General features: G+C 36.5%; 1 protein-coding gene across 2 annotated transcripts in view; it reads left to right on the forward strand.

Moving 5' to 3' along the window:
- MARCHF1 (membrane associated ring-CH-type finger 1) overlaps window positions 1-12,431 on the forward strand; it is an 889,798-nt gene that overhangs the window by 385,350 nt on the left and 492,017 nt on the right. For both annotated transcript variants that reach the window (XM_043566174.1, XM_043566194.1), the window contains exon 3: window positions 6,048-6,256. The gene's annotated coding sequence lies outside the window, so the exon portion shown is untranslated. The remainder of the gene's footprint in view (window positions 1-6,047; window positions 6,257-12,431) is intronic.

Consider the following 12,431-nt stretch of genomic DNA (forward strand, 5'->3'; position numbering starts at 1 on the left):
ATCATTCCTAGCAGGTGACTTGAATACCCTCTCCCGTGACTCAGAATTCCCCATACATGCCAATCCATCCTTCTGGAATGACTGCTTCATATTTTCTGAAGATGTGTGAAGAAATAGATACTTATCCTAAGAGCATTATTTGTTCCTATTTGCTTTTTGTTCAGTCAGCTGTACTAGTATTTTGAAAGTCATAGAGAACATTAACAAAAATTAACTATATATTTACATATTTGGAGAGTAAGGCTGTTTAGCTTTATTTGCCAAAATAAGTCCCATTTGTTTTTTGACAAAATCTTAATTTAATTTGTCTAGCCAATAAAGTAAAATACAGCATACAAATTTTTACTTTAATCCTAAATTGTGTCCACAAAGCTAATTAAGTATTAATGTATGCTTATTGTCCTTGGATATTTTTATTACTTCTAACATGTCAGTTTTTTTACAGAATCGACAAAATTATTTTTTTCTTCCCCTCAACAAAACAGAAGTTAGGAGATTGTGTTTCTGATGAGACTCTTTTGTCATGAGCATAATATGCTGGCTAGTACAACTGACTATTTCAGTGTCTGCTTTAATTATCACACATTTTATGTGACTGTGAGGATTGTTATTGAGTCTCCAAAAGACTGAAATAAATTACTTGGCTCTACTGTAGACTGCTTTAACCTCAGAAAACAGATGTGTCCAAAATTAGGACGAATAGTTTCCAGAGAATAAAATCAAAGACCTTGAGAGTTCATCTGATCCATCATCCTATGTTCAGTAAAGGTTGATCGTCCAGTTGCTTCTGAAAAGTCTTCAGGGACAGAATTTTTCTGCATTAAGTGGATGTTCTTCTAATTATAAAAGATGCTTGTACATGCCAAATATAATCACAATTGGATTTCAACAATCAGACAAAACCCAGGAAACCACATCAATTTAGAAATGTGTCATTACATTGCATATTTTTTATAAACCCAGAACCAGAAATTTTAACTATTTTTGTTTTTATTTTTTCTTTTGTTATTCCCATTGATCTTGTTGTGCTTGGTTGATATTTTCCCTAACTCTACATAACTCTACATAAGTATATGCTTTATCAGTTCCCCAGTAAAAATAGCTTTTTAACCTAAGCTTTTCCTCCCTCTCTTCTATAAAATACAAACTATGCCATGATATCTTGCTCATATAGTCTTCCTTTAACGACAGTGGCCATCAGGTGCACTGTACAATGGCAGGTTGAAAACCCATTTGATCAATAGGGATGTGTTATGAAATATCCTTCCCCCAACACAGAATGCCTTGTTTCCATTTTCAGAATTCATTTAAGGTTCTTATCTTTATTACTTATATGACCTCTGTTAGTGCATTTATAACTCAGATATTGGTTTGCATAGACCTGTGCTTTCCTCCAGCCCTTGGCCTGATTTTTTCCCCTTTCCCTTCCCAAGTTTCAATCAATGACACATTCTAATGCCCATACATACGTGGCCTAAACCAATTGATAACCTTAAACAAATTTTCTTTGTTATTTAAATTAGTGTCCTGAACTTTCACATTCTAGTCTCACATTCATCTCTATGATCAAGTGACTAAATACCTTATTTCTGCTAAGCCCTAACCTGTTCCTCAACTGTTCCTTAAGATGAACTATTTAGACCTATGATGATTTTTTTTGGTGTTCAAATCTTCTTTGAAGGTTTATATATTTATATATTATGTGTATATATATATATATATGATGTATATATATATGATGTATATATATATGATGTATATATATGTTATATATATATGATATATGTGTGTGTGTGGGTATATACACACATATATGTGTGTGTATGTATTATATATGTATATATTTTTTAATTTTAGAGCTCATGAGTAGGGTTGATGGGCAGAGGGAGGGAGGGAGAGGGAGAGGGAGAGGGAGAGGGAGAGGGAGAGGGAGAGAGAGAGAGAGAGAGAGAGAGAGAGAGAGAGAGAATCTTAAGCAGGATCCACCCTCAGTGTGGAGCCCCATGTGAGGCTTGATCCCATGACCCTGGGATCATGACCTGAGCTAAAATCAAGAGTCAGACACTCAACCTACTAAGCCACTGAGGTGCCCTGATACTTACATTTAATATTTTATATTATGTTTCAAATATTGATTGTATTGTGCCATGTATTTTTCAAAGTGACTTACCTGTGTGAGTCATATCTCCTTAGTGACACAGCAAACTCCTTGAGTATCGAAATTTTCCTATATAATTGTATATATAACTTCCTGTTCCTTAATTCCTAGCATGGTTCAGAAAACAGATTATGCTCAACAAATGTTGAATTATTAGTCTGTCCAGTTTATATATCAGCAGATACTTACATGGTTCCTTGTCTGCCTAATACTGTGTTTCTTTTCCTGCTTAATTATAATAAAAATAAATCCTTTAGAGGCTCTTTTTTTTAAGCTGACAAAGATTGAAGTAGGTCTTACAGTGGAGAATCAGATGCATATTTTGTTTGGTTTTCCTTTTAAACTAGGGAAAACTTAAGTCGTTGAAAACAAGGAGAAGCACCAAATTAGAATCTCTTAGGTAAAGCTGTAGTCCTAGCATTAGAATTACTAACTGCAAATGCCAAATTTAGTAGCAAGAGGCAGTAATTGAGGTGCTGTTCCTAGAGCCAGAGGGTTGAGAGCCACAGGATAGAAGCAAAACAAATGTAATTGGGGCATGTGTATGAAATATTGTCCAGGTGGAGCGTGAATGTTCCAAAATGGTTTCAACACTAATTAGAGTCAATAGTTTCCACAAAAATCAAGTTTGGAAATCTGGATCATGTATTGAGATTGTGTACATAGACACAAATTAGCTGAATGATTCCAGAATCCACAGCTCTTCTCTGGTAGCGTGGTCGTGCCTGGTAGTGTTCTGTTGAATGCAGTGCTTCCTGTTTGTTCCGTAGGGCTTAATTACCGCACAAGATGGACTGTGCTCCCATAGGAGAAATGCATTCCACTACAGTTTTTTTTTTTTTTTTTTTCTTTTTAGCTTTGGATCGTTACGTGATGAGTCATCCCAGAGAAACTCCATGCTTCTAGTTGGCAGAACACTTTGGGAACTGCTTTAAAGAAAGGTGTTAAATAAGTCCAATCCAATATAACATCCAGTTTAGCTGATGTTATGTTCTAGTGTTCTAAGGCTGTGGAGTGACACGGAGTGGTAAAAGCCTTTTATTCCCCAATATTGTTTGAAAATTTTGAACATTCCATTTATGGCAGTACCTAATACAGTACCAGCTAAATGTTTATTAAATATCCTGGTTATTAATTTTTCCTGTTATTTCTGAAGCATTTACTTGAAAAAGAAACATAGTTAAATCTTCCCTTGTTTAGTGTACAAAATGCTCTAGGAAGTAAATATCCTTTTCCTGAAATTTGATTTACATTCCAAATTTTAAGATAAAGCTAATTGAAATAACTCAACCACATAAATCAAATTAACTTGAAATTCAAATCTGATTTTTTAAAAATCTCAGAGTAAACAAAGGATAACCTCATATGCATAATGAGGTAAAGGATTAAGACAGACATTTAGTTAATTCAAGCTAAAAATCTCCTTTCCTGTAACTTCAATGAATATTTTAAGCAAAAGTACTAGAGTCTAAATTATCTGGAAAGCTGCCTTAGCTTTTCGTGGAATTTCTTCATGGACGTAAACCCTGACAATATTACTTTTCTAAAAAGATTCATTATTTACATTTTAGTATTTGTCACACACCATTAAGTTTACAGACTCCTATTTCCATCCTTCCATTAATTAAAATAGTCCTTCTAGACAGAGGGATTAATGGCGATTTTTAAAGTAAGGAAATACCCACCTCATAATTATAGGTCACAAATGTGATCCTTAAGCCATAGCAATTTTTAAGCATTATCAATTTAACTTCAGACATGGCAATTTTGGAGGAGTTTGGCTTTTAGTCCCTTCATTAAAGCTTCTGTATTTAGCAAATATTCTCTGCAAACTAAGAGCGATGATGAGAAAAGGCCAGGGTTATGGCTACCTAACTCTCTTTCGCTATTTTAAAGTAGAGATTTGTCACAAGGCAAATTTTAATTAGCTTATTGTTCTTAGGCTATTTTATTGCTATAGTGCAATGGTTCTTAAAATCGGTTTGTATCAGAATCATTGGTGATATTTTTAAGAATTGTCCACCTCAGATTCCCACTATTGCCCTACTGAACCCAACTGAATCTGTGGTAAAGTGAGTCTCAGGTATCTATGTTTTACAGAGTATCCCAGATGAGCCTGATGGATAGTAGAGGTGAGGACCACTGCCAGCTCATGAGAGGGTGGCCAGTCAAGAAGAACTCACAGACCGAACTTGAAAGTACATTGGAGTATTTATTTCAGAAAATATTCAAATTAAAGTTTTTTACCAATATTTACAGTGATTATTGTTGGCTTAGTTTCCAGTGAGAGTAATTACCCTTTTTACTTTTATCCCTATTCTGAACTTATATTTAATTTTTATTTTAGAGACAGCATGAATATGAGCAGGGGGAGAGAGGCAAGGGAGGAGGAGAGAGAGAGGGAGGGAGGGAAAGAGAGAGGGGGAGGGAAGAGAGAGAGAGAGAGAGGGAGAGATTCCTAGGCAGGCTTCATGCTCAGCTCAGATCTTGACACAGGGCTCGATCCCATGGCCCTGGGATCATGACCTGAGCTGAAGTCAAGAGTCAGACACTCAACTGACTGAGCCACCCCAGTGCCCCTCTATTATGAGTTGAAAGAAATACAAATATCACATCAAAATGACATTATTGTTGTGGAATACAGAACTAGTTAGAGATGAATTGTAGCTGGAAACTACTTTGAAGATCTCCTAGGTGATTGAGGAAAATTAGCAGTGTCCAAGGATGCGTAAAAACAACCGATTTTCTGAATTTTGCTTCTTTTGGGGCAAAGAAACCCAAAAGACACTGAGAGATCTAATCTCTTCACAATGTCTGGAAAATATCAAGTGCATGTATCTAAGATGAGAAAAGAAAATTCTGGCTTTTTAAAGAAAGAATAATGAATACCCTAACAAAGAGGAAATGATCATAGGGAAAGTGATTTTTAAAAGTTAGTGTATTTTGTGAATTCACTCTACTGAGAGATTGTATTTTTTTCAGAAATTTTGATGAACCATTTATTTTTTCCAAATTGTATTCACTGTTAAGAGGATAGTCACACCCTTAGCAGAGTCTGTTTCCTTTCTGGCAAAGCAAGAAGAGGCTACTACTGATTCTAACAAATACATTTCAGGGAGCACAGGAGCTGCAGTAAGGCTGAAATGGGCAGTGTTGCTCTGTGTCTCAGAATGATGATGCCTTCTCACTCCTGTTGCTGATGTCTTACTAACGTAGGTGCAGGGAATGGTTAACTCTCTTTTACAACTGGCCAAAGAAAGACATTTACACTTGCTCCCAGTCTCTGTCTCTTGTCTTTTTCTCTCCCTTCTTACTTTTAAGCACCTTGTTCAATGATCTTCACTTCAAGGCAGATCCCTTGACCTAAGTAGATTACTGAGGATGCATGAAGGACACAGCCAGCTCGCCGTGCTTTTCAAGGAAGAGATTTGGCTCCAAATAGGACACTAAGCTTTTCAGCCTTCTGCTTATTTACCTAGTCAGCAGGATGCAATGTCTCTGGGTGCTTAGTGGACTCCTGGGGAATCAGAGGAGAAACAAAAGCAGAAGTGGCAGCCGCTGCAAATGTGGGAGTCTATGCCATTAAAGGAAGCAGTTGCTAATAAGGGCCTGTGAGACCTAGGTTTCCTTGGTTTCCATGACAGTTATTAGGTACCATAGAAATTGAATTGTCTCCCACAATGCTCTTAGGGGAGAGGGGGTGCTCCAGTGACAAAGCAGTGCAGTTATGACTTGCAGTAAATCGTCCTTTTGAGAATGCAACACTCCCTGGATTATTTGCTCTTGGATTTCTTCTAAACTCCCTTTCAGTGTGTTTGACATTTTGGCCAGAGACCCTGGCTTCTGCTGCACAGTGTCTCAAACACTATTTTTCCCCCTTTTTGTTTAGAACTGAGCTTGGCAAAGCAAGGATATGAACAATTGTGCAGGTGGGCTACTCAGGGCGAGTGAAGAGATAAGGCATCCAATCAGGGACTGGAGTCCTGCAGCCCTGCCAGTATGCCCCTCCACCAGATTTCCGTAATCCCAGCACGGGAGACTGCCAGCAATGGGAGAAGTTCAGTGGGCAGAAACAAAGAGAAGAACAAGGAAGTCGAGGTAAGAGGAGGTTTGATTTGATAAAATAGGACAGCCAAGCCAACTGTAGCCAGGACTGTTCTTGGAGCCACAGGATATGGCTAAGGCTTAAGAGTAGCTGGCTCCCACTCTCAGTGCGTAGGAGTAGACTGGAAGAGAATCATTGCTGACTCACAGGCGCATATGAAATGTAACCTCTGTTTTCTGAATGAAGAAAGGAACCAAATCCATAAGGACACCTGGCTTATGGCTTGACAGATAGAAACTTCTGCCTCTTTTCCTAAACATCTGCAGAGTTGCTTTGGACTTTTATGGCTCATGGGGCACAACCCAGCTGTCCTGAGTGGCTGTGGACATTGCTGTCATCCATTTTCAGCCCCTGGGGCTGTTGGTGTTTGCTAATTTTGCTTAATGCCCATTAAACTAGAATGTGTGAAAATAACTTTCTTAACAAAGTGACAGAGAAGCCAAAGATACGCCAGCTATGTCACTGATAGCACTAATTAGGATGACGTTTCTCTGTCTCATACAATCTATTGCTCTCTCTATTCATTTGGAATGTATATGTGTATATTACCTTTGTTTGATATGTTTCATTTGCATTTTTTCTTCACAAAAAAGCATTATTTGAAACTTACATGGGCTAGAGAAATAGATTATTCAACTTATCACATTTAGGCCTTATTGCAGTGAAATTTAGCTGCTGTTGTTCTAACTGCTTGAAAGATCAGATGCTGAGAACTTATTTCAAAGCTTTTTCAGAAGGAGATAGAGCAGGCTCCAGGATTTGGGTGAAAATAATGTAAATGTTGTTGTGCTCCCCTAAAAGGTACCTGGAGATAGGATACCAGAAACTATAATCCTCTTGTTTCTTTAACATAACTGTTGTTTAGACCTCAGGTCTTATTAATTTTGTAGAAAATGCTCTTTCCCCACATCCAGTTCTGTGTGTCAGTCTTTTTTTCTCAAGAATAGGTGGTAGGGACAGAAGGCAGTGAAATAAAAATGAAACAAAGCAAAACAAACAAAGCAAATGGGAGTGAAGTGTCAAGAAGTGCCTTAGAGGAAGAGATCAATAAAGTCAAATGAGAAAAGACATTCTTAGCCTCTTTCTACTTTGTTTGAACTGATTTTGAAAATGTCATTGAAGAGCAGTGCAGTCTTGATGTGGCTAGAATTTGTACAGAACTTCAAGGGTTGGTCTAATTTAGCATGAGAAAAATGCTTTAATTTAGTAATTTCCCTGTTCATAGGCACATTGGGTATTTCTGGAGTTTGTGAGAATGAAATATGTTTGTGAAGTGAGTAAACTTATTAGCTTAGTATTAATTGGAAATATTCCCCATAAAATTTTTCTTTCCTTTGACTTGGTAATGTGATTATTAGGACATCAAAGAACTGTCTCTCAAGTTTATTGGTGTGGGATGTGGAGTGAGGGGCACTGATCAGTTGTGAAAATGGATATGGAAATGCTAAAAGCAAGATTTATGAAAGTTATATATCATTATCTGAGTTCTTTGATAGAATTGAAGATAATTTTGAAGGGAACTTCATAAGAAAATATTAGGTGGCAATTTTGATTGATATCCAGAATTATCAGTCTCTGAGTGATATTTGGAAATGAAAACACTGATTCAATTCCATGGGTTACCCTCCCTCACCCCCATTCCACCCTTCACATTTTGTCACCACCAGAACTCTCCTGCTGCTGATGTCTGCTTGGCTATGAATCAGAGAAAGCTGGGATGGCTTACATGACTTTTGAAAAATATCAAACAAATTTGGTTTTTGGCATGTTAGAAATAATAATGAAATTATTCAACCCCCAAAATAGCTGGAATCTTTAGCCAGATATTGATGTTAAGCCACATCTTCAGATATCCTTACAAACCTTTTAAAGAAGTATTCATTATGAGCCAACTGCATTTCTTTTGAAGGCAAATACACTTTATTATGTTACGGTGTGAGTCAGTGGGCATTCTTAAAGGAAAATAAGTGAATTATGAGAAAAAAGAAACTCTCAGCCAACATATTATTTGAAAAAGAGACATAATTCTTGGGATGCCTGGGTGGCTCAGTTAAGCGTCCGACTTCAGCTCAGGTCATGATCTCACGGCTCCTGGGTTCGAGCCCCTCGTCGGGTTCTGCTTGCACTCTGTCTCTCAAAAATGAATAAACATTAAAATGTTTTTATTATTTATATATTTTATTTATTTTTTAATGTTTATTCATCTTTTTGAGAGACATAGCACAAGTTGGGGAGGGGCCCAGAGAGAGTGAGACACAGAATCTGAAGCAGGCTCCAGGCTCTGAACTGTCAGTCCAGAGCCTGATGCAGGGCTCAAACTCACGAACTGTAAGATCATGACCTGAGCCTAAGTCAGACGCTCAACTGACTGAGCCACCCAGGCGTCCCAACATTAAAATGTTTTTAAAAAAGACATAATTCTGAATATCAGAAAGGGAAGCACTTTTTACGTTTGAAATATATCTTGGTTTTCTTCAGGAGAGAGTTAAAATATGTTTGAAACATATTGTTAAATCTTATAGGGCATTAAATTGCTAAATACATAGTCCAAAAATTATAAATTGCATTTCAGGTGGATAGATTACATAGAATATATTCTGTGTGTTGGAAAGCAAGAAGAATATATTCAGGACAATATTTTCTGTAATTTCAAGTGTTGATTCTCTCTAAAGGAAGTTAAAACATCTTGTACGCAAAATGAACATTTCATAATTGTTGAACAAATGAGACAGATCCTTCTTTGAAGCTTTCTTAATGTATTTTGCTTATCTTAGAGTTATCAAAATAATATATGCATACATGAGGAAAACAATCTAGTTTCAGAATTAAGAATTTACTGATTCAGGGGCACCTGGGTTGCTCAGTCAGTTAGGTGTTCAACTCTTGATTTTGGTTCAGGTCATGATCTTGTGGTTAGTGAGTTTGAGCCCCACATCAGGCTCTGTGCTAACAGAACAGAGCCTGCTCCAGATTCTCTCGCTGTCTCCCTCTCTTTCTGCCCCTCTTCCACTTGTGTGCTCGTGCTCTCTCAAAATAAATAAAGAAACTTAAAAAAAAAAAAGAAAAAAATTGCTAATTAAAAGGTAAGCCAATTTAATTTGTTCCATTAGAAATTTAGAATCTCTTGAATATACAAATTTATTAACTTCACATCTGTTTTTTTTTGTTTTATTTTAAGGCATATAAAGAGAAAAGGAAAATATATAAACTATTTCTTAAATATGATTATAGTCCAGAAGATTTAAGCTATAAGAAGTAATTCACAGATTTAAGATATTTAAAAAATTGTAAATCTAACTCTAGGCTTTGTAATCAATATACATGTTGACATATTTCATGTGGCATAGCACTGTAATTATTTATCTCTTTGGTTAATAACCCCAGAAGTACAAAAACCAAAATAACATACTACATCCATTTTGGATATAGTTGGTATTAATATTTAGGGGAAGGGGAAGGATGCATACTTATCTTCCAAAGATATCAGCTCTGGAGGTTGTTTGGACAATTAAAGGGGGATGCCTCAGATATGCATTCCAGAGACAACATTTTATTAGCACAACCAGAAATGATCAGTCTCTTATGAAGTGATGGATGAATCAAAGTAATAGAAGATTTATATATAATGTAGTTGGTCAAATTTATTAATTTATACCTGTATATAGATAGATAGGTAGATAGATAGATATCTAGACATGGAATGCTTAAGTGCAAGCTCCAAGAAAGTTCTGGAAAGGAAATTAGTAATCAGATTTAACTTCATAGCATGGAATCAATGAGGGATATTCAAGTGCTTGGAGTGGGGTTAATTCATCTATATCTTCAAAAAGGCATGACCTTGAGAAAGCCATAGTGGAAGAGTCCTCTCTAAGGAGATTGCTAACTCCAGATCTCTCCAGCTGTCTTTCTCTAGTTGAGCACAAAGACTGACCAGTCTAGCTTCTTGAAATCTCGTTTGCCTAATTTTGTAAGTGGGCCACTTTGTTCCTGTTAATCCACTTTTCCCATCTTTTTTAGATGTGTTAACACCACTTCTTGGGCTGCAATTAATTCACCTTAGGGATTTGGGCATATAGGACATCTGCCTCTTACAAGGGTAATCAAATTCTTAGATCTACGGGTAACTTTATTTCATACTGTATAACTGGAAATTAGGATGATTGTGCAAATTCCCATATTTAGTCAACTAGGATGTATTTTTTATAATTATTTAGGATTTATATGGAAATGTCTCTAAGCCCACTGAATTTTACGTGTAGAAGTAAGCCAGGAATCATACCAAGGGTGTTCCTGCCACCTGCATTGCATGCTGCCGTGCACTCCCGTCAGCACAGAGTCTGTACCTCAGATGACAGGAGTTTCATAAGACGAGAAAAGAGGCCATGAATGCTTTTCTTCTCACCTTTTCTCACTCACAAACTGACCATGTATGACAACCAGGCTTTAGGTTTGAGGGGAAAAAGCAAAAACACCTTGGATTATATGTACATTTTTTCTTTACTTTTGTCATGATTTTGATATTTTTCTTCTTCAATTTTTCCTTTCCTTTTAGAGTATATTTCTTTAAAGAATGTTTACTCTCCTCCCTCTTTCCTGAGATGTCCCTTTCAAGATTTTCTACTTGCCTTTCCAGTGACATCCCCCGGGCCTCGTTTCCTCACTCAAAGTAGCTGCTGATCTGGCTTCATGAACTTGAGTGAATTGAAAACAATATGGCTTTTTAATATACATTATTCTGAACATAGTAGATAATTGTTATCTGTCTGGTGGATAGACTTATTAATTCTATTTTTAGTAGAAAATTGTGGAAGTTAAATACCATAGTTAATCTCAGGGCCAGAGATGTATTTGAGAAATCCAATTTCACACTTTATGTGTTTCTTTGTAATTAAGGTACCATAACCCTTTCACATTCTGTAAGCAGAATTTTTAGAATCAAAGGATCCCAGAATCAGAAAGTCTCTTAAAAATTCTTTATCTTAATGCCAAAAAAGAAACCAATAGAGAATAAATAACTTGCCAATATCACTTGATTAGTTAGATGTAAAGTTGGTACAAAAATACAAGCTTTCTGACTGCCAGTCTGCTGTCCTTTCTGTTATTACTGCATTTGGTGATTTGTTTTTCAAGGCATAAAATTATAGTACCAAAGATTAAAAGAATTCAGGTAATCCCTGAAGCTGCTAACCTCTGAATGGGGAAGTTTGGAGTTTTTGTTGTTACGTTTATTTGCTCATGATGCGTAAGGTTGGATGGGATATAAATGGGTCCTATTTACAGAATATAACTAGAGTTCATTTCATCAAAATTTAGAAAGTAAGATAAAATTAAATAGTAATGGGCAGAATAGTTTAGTAGGGAGGACATGGACTGAGATTTGGCATACATGAAATGGAGTCCTGAATCACTTTTCGGCCTTTTGGCTAAGATCAAGTGCAGTATGAAATCGAGTCCTGGCTTCACCAAAACCCTTTAAATTTGAGTAAGTCATTTAACCTCTCTAGCTTGTGCCCTGGAGAAAAAGTACATTTACTAGTAAATGTAGAAAAAAGTACATTTACTAGATCCCATTTAAAAAATAAAGTTATTTTATTTTCTTCTGTTATTCCTTTACTATAATCATCTGATCATTCTCCATTCTGGGCACATAAAGACCATGATTGTCTTCAAAGGTGTACTTGGCTCGGGAGGATAGGTCTGAGTACTGAGGACTCACCTTTAAGGATACCTGTTATCTCTGCTTCTTGAAAACCCCTTGAATAGACTTACTGTCTTCTTCTGGATGATTTGTATGAAAGCATGAGTTCTAGGTCTGAATATTGTGAGGGAAAAGATTGGAGTTTTAAGGCTGATCAGAGATACTACTGATACTAAAGCTGACTTGAAAATAGGCAGGACAGAGAAAGAAAAACGATGTTCTGAGTGATAAATGGATGAGCCACTGGATTAGTCCTTGCTTTAAACCAACCTTTGTTCAAAACCATGCAACTTTCCAATGAAGTGATTCAATTCCTTTATGGTTTGAACCAGTTTTTTGGTTGGATGTTATAACAGGATGCTAAACAGTTCTTTGCCAAAGGGTAGCTACAATAGTTTTCTTGTGTAGCAACTGACTTCTGAGCTTGGAAATAGCTGAGATCCAGGTAAAGTAATATGAAACATTAATTT

Source organism: Prionailurus bengalensis, chromosome B1 (genome assembly GCF_016509475.1).
Source record: "Prionailurus bengalensis isolate Pbe53 chromosome B1, Fcat_Pben_1.1_paternal_pri, whole genome shotgun sequence".
In the NCBI taxonomy this organism is placed as follows: Eukaryota; Metazoa; Chordata; class Mammalia; order Carnivora; family Felidae; genus Prionailurus; species Prionailurus bengalensis.